This window comes from Triticum urartu, chromosome 7, assembly GCF_003073215.2.
Source record: "Triticum urartu cultivar G1812 chromosome 7, Tu2.1, whole genome shotgun sequence".
Lineage (NCBI taxonomy): Eukaryota > Viridiplantae > Streptophyta > Magnoliopsida > Poales > Poaceae > Triticum > Triticum urartu.
The window spans coordinates 607,144,004-607,148,972 of NC_053028.1; positions in this window are offsets into that span (position 1 = coordinate 607,144,004).

Consider the following 4,969-nt stretch of genomic DNA (forward strand, 5'->3'; position numbering starts at 1 on the left):
TTTATGCAGTTCGTTGGTGAGATAACCTCGACGCCACCCAGTACTGGGGCGGGAGTTCGGGAGTATCACCATAACTTGTATAACGGATGCTTTTCGAAGGTTGAGGTAGATGGTTTCCGAAGTTTTCTTGGTTATGTGTTGAAGGATGGATACAGCTGGATGTAGGATTTGCTAGTTTGGGTGAGATATTATGCTTCCCCTGTATCCCCAACACCTGATTGCATAACCGGAAAAGTTCGGGAGTTTCATAGGTGGGAATTCTAGTAGCTCTAGTTCTTCTTCCACGGATATTGGTTTGAGATTGGGATTTCTTACCGATTATTCGTTCTTGATCCATACCTTGTTGATTTATTTCTCTACCTTAATTCTTCGTGGCTTCTCAATTTATGGATATGTGACCATTTGAAGAGGAATGCATTCGTTCATTTTGTTCGGATGTGAAGACTATATGTTGCAATTTTCATTCGTTGGATTCAGCTTCAATATTTATCTGTCATGTGCTAATGGTGGTCAACCTCTTCAGGATGGCTCCTCCAACGCGCACGACTCCGAATCCTGATCCGCCACCACCTCCACCTCCACCAGAGGCATGGCAAGCTGTGATGGCCGCAACCAATGCAAACACTCAGCTGATCATGCAAATTATCCAAGAGCGCAATCAAGGCAGTCAAGGGAATCAAGGCAGCAATCAGAGTCACTTTGCTACACTCAACCAGTTCCTTGCTAACGGGCCAAAGACTTTCAGTAATTGTGTTGAGGCAACCGATGCTGACGATTGGCTTGTGGATCTGTGTAAGCATTTTGAGTGCAGTAACGTCAGGCCTGAGGACTTTGTCAAGTTCGCTTCCTTCCAACTCAAAGATCAGGCAGCAGAATGGTTCCAGCAGTACAAGGACTCCAGAGGTGGACGTGTTATCACTTGGGATGATTTCCGTCGAGATTTCCGAGCTCATCACATTCTGCAGAGCGTGGTTGAAAGCAAGCGTGAGGAATTCCGCAATCTGAAGCAAGGTTCTTTGTCTGTCTATGACTACAACAAATTGTTCCAGAAGCTTGCCCGCTTTGCCAAGCAGGACGTGCCTGATGAGAAGAGCATGATATACCAGTTCAGGGGTGGTCTCAGGGAAGATATTCAGCTCGCTCTTGTCCTCTTCGAGCCCTTGAGATACGATGAGTTCTACAACATGGCACTGAAGCAAGAGGCTGCTCAGTTGAGGTGTGATGCTTCCAGGAAGCGAGTCAGAGATGTTACTCTTTCTTCCTCTACTCAAGTGGCCAAGCAGCAGAAGTTTTGGCTTCCTCCTCCTCCGTTCCGTCAGCCGTATCAGCAGAAGAGCAAAGGTGGCAGTGGTTCTTCCCACCCCCCCCACCCAGGCTTTCAGAACAAGACTTCGTCTCAAGCTCCAAGATCGAGTGCTCCGTATCACCGTCCACTTTCAGAGGTCACGTGCAACAAGTGCCAACAGAAGGGTCACTATGCCAACAAGTGTTTCAACCAAAGGCATCTTCCTCCTCCTCCTCCAGTGAGATCGGCAAGTACAGCTGTGGTCAAGCATAACCCCAAGCACGCCAAGGTCAATTTGATGAATGCAGCTCAGGCAGAGGACTCGTCAGATGTGATCATGGGTAACCTTCCTGTTAATGATATTCCCGCAAAAATTCTTTTTGACTCTGGTGCATCGCATTCCTTCATGTCATTCCCATTTGCATCGGAGAACAATTTTAGCACTAAGGCATTACCTAGAGCTATGCAAGTCGTCTCTCCAGCTAAGCGTCTGAGTTCTAGTTTGATGGTTCCGGATATTTCTATCTTGATGGGTGATTTCAAGTTTCTGGCTTCTCCAATGGTTCTTGGTAACTCGGATATTGATCTTATTCTCGGGATGGATTGGCTTTCTAAGCACAAGGCTCAGCTTGATTGTGCTACCAGGCAGATTCAATTGACTCATTCGTCTGAGGATGTAATTGTCTTTGCCGCTCGGGATAATACTATCCGTCTGTTTTCTCTCAATGAGAAGGGTGAATTGGATGCTATCGCTCAAATTCCAGTTGTCTGCGAATATCAAGACGTCTTTCCAGAAGAGCTCCCAGGAATGCCTCCGCACCGGCCAGTTGAATTCGTTATCGAACTTGAGCCTGGCACAGAACCTGTGTGCAAATGTCCTTACAAGCTCGGACCTGAAGAGTTGAAGGAGCTGAAGAAGCAACTCGATGAGCAAGAAAGAATGGGTCTCATCCGGCCTAGTACTTCTCCGTGGGGTTGTGGTGTTCTTTTTGTGAAGAAGAAGGATGGAACGGACCAACTTTGTGTTGATTACCGTCCAGTGAACAAGAAGACCATCAAGAACAAATACCCACTTCCCAACATCAATGAGCTGTTCGAACAACTCAAAGGTGCCCAAGTATTCTCCAAGCTTGATCTCCGTATGGGTTATCACCAGATTCGCATTCGTGAAGAAGATATTCCCAAGACAGCATTCAGAACAAGCTTTGGTTCATATGAATACACTGTCATGTCTTTTGGCCTCGCCAACGCTCCTCTGACGTTCTCTCGCATGATGAACTTCATCTTCAACGCCTACACCAATGACTTCGTTTTGGTCTATCTCGATGACATTCTGGTTTTCTCCAAGAACAAGGAAGATCATGCCAAGCATTTGCGTTTGGTGCTTGATAAGCTCAGGGAACATCAGTTCTACGCCAAATTCTCCAAGTGTGAATTTTGGCTCGATGAGGTTCTTTATCTTGGTCATATCATCTCTGCCAAGGGCATTTCCATGAATCCCGAGAAGGTATCCGCAATTGTGAATTGGGAACCTCCTCAGAACGTGAAGCAACTCCGCAGTTTTCTCGGTCTCGCAAGCTATTGCCGAAGATTCGTTGAAAACTTTTCCAAGATCGCGAAGCCTCTCTCAAATCTTCTTCAGAAGCACGTCAAGTATGTTTGGTCTCCAGAGTGTGATATTGCTTTCAACACTTTGAAAGAGAAGTTGATCACTGCTCCAGTTTTGACTCCGCCTGATGAATCCAAGCCGTACGAGGTCTTTTGTGATGCCTCTCTCCAAGGTCTTGGCGCAGTTTTGATGCAAGAGAAGAAAGTTGTTGCTTATACATCTCGCCAGTTGAAGCCTAATGAGAAGAACTACCCCACTCATGATCTCGAGTTGGCGGCAGTTGTGCATGCTCTTTTGACTTGGAGACATCTTCTATTGGGAAGAAAAGTGGACATTTTCACTGATCACAAGAGTCTCAAGTACATCTTCACTCAGCCTAATCTCAACCTAAGGCAAACTCGATGGGTCGAAATGATTCAAGAGTATAATCTGAGTATTGAGTATACTCCAGGCAAGGCCAATGTGATTGCTGACGCTTTGAGCAGAAAGGCCTACTGCAACAGTCTGATTCTCAAGCCTTATCAACCCGAGCTTTGTGAAGCTTTCCGCAAACTTAATCTGCAAGTTGTTCCTCAAGGTTTCCTCGCCAACCTTCAAGTCTCTCCTACCTTAGAAGACCAGATTCGCCAAGCCCAGCTTCTTGATGCTATGGTGAAAAAGGTGAAGATTGGGATTGCCAAGAGTCAGTCCAAGTACAAGTGCTACCGCCTTGATGACAAGGACACTCTCTTCTTTGAGGATCATATTGTTGTGCCCAAAGGTGAACTTCGTAAAGTGATCATGAACGAGGCTCACAATTCTCTCCTCTCCATCCACCCTGGGAGCACGAAGATGTATCAGGACCTCAAGCAAGCTTATTGGTGGACTCGAATGAAGCGCGAAATCGCTAAATTCGTGAATGAATGTGATGTCTGCAGAAGAGTGAAGGCAGAACACCAAAGGCCAGCTGGTCTCCTCCAACCTCTTGCCATTCCAGAATGGAAGTTTGACCACATTGAAATGGACTTCGTGACTGGGTTTCCAAAGTCCAAGCGTGGCAATGATGCTATATTTGTTGTCATCGACAAGCTCACCAAAGTGGCTCACTTTCTGCCTATCAAAGAGTCGATCACTGCAGCTCAATTGGCGGAACTCTATACCTCTCGCATTGTCTCTCTGCACGGTATTCCTCAAGTGATCTCTTCAGACCGTAGCAGCATCTTTACCTCCAAGTTTTGGGATTCTTTTCAGAAGGCCATGGGCACTAACATCCGCTTCAGCACTGCTTTCCATCCTCAAACAAGCGGTCAAGTCGAGCGTGTCAACCAGATTCTTGAAGATATGCTCAGGGCTTGTGTGATCTCCTTCGGCATGAAGTGGGAGGATTGTCTTCCTTATGCTGAATTCTCCTATAACAACAGTTTTCAAGCAAGTTCGGGCAAGGCCCCTTTTGAAATTCTGTATGGCAGGAAGTGCCGTACCCCTCTCAACTAGTCTGAAACCGGTGAACGTCAGCTGCTGGATAATGACTTAATCACAGAAGCAGAAGAAATGTGCAAAGTCATTCGTGATAACCTCAAAGCAGCCCAATCCCGCCAGAAGAGCTACTATGATAGTAAGCACCGTGATTTGGCTTTCGAGATCGGAGATCATGTTTACCTCCGCGTCTCTCCCATGAAAGGTACTCGTCGCTTCGGTATCAAAGGGAAGCTTGCCCCTAGATACGTGGGACCTTTCAAGATTGTCAGCAAGAGAGGCGACCTCGCCTATCAACTCGAGCTTCCTTCAAACTTTGCAAATGTTCATGATGTGTTCCATGTCTCTCAGCTTCGAAAGTGCTTCAAGACGCCTGACCGCACCGTCAACTTCGAGGAAATTGAGCTCCAAGAAGATCTCTCCTATCGTGAGCACCCAGTTGCTATTCTTGAAGAGACTGAACGCAAGACTCGCAACAAGTCAATCAAATTTCTCAAAGTCAAGTGGTCTCACCATTCCGACCGTGAAGCTACCTGGGAACGCGAGGATCACCTCCGTTCCGAGTACCCGGAGTTCTTTCAGTCCTAGATCTCGGGACGAGATCTTTTCGTAGAGGTGGA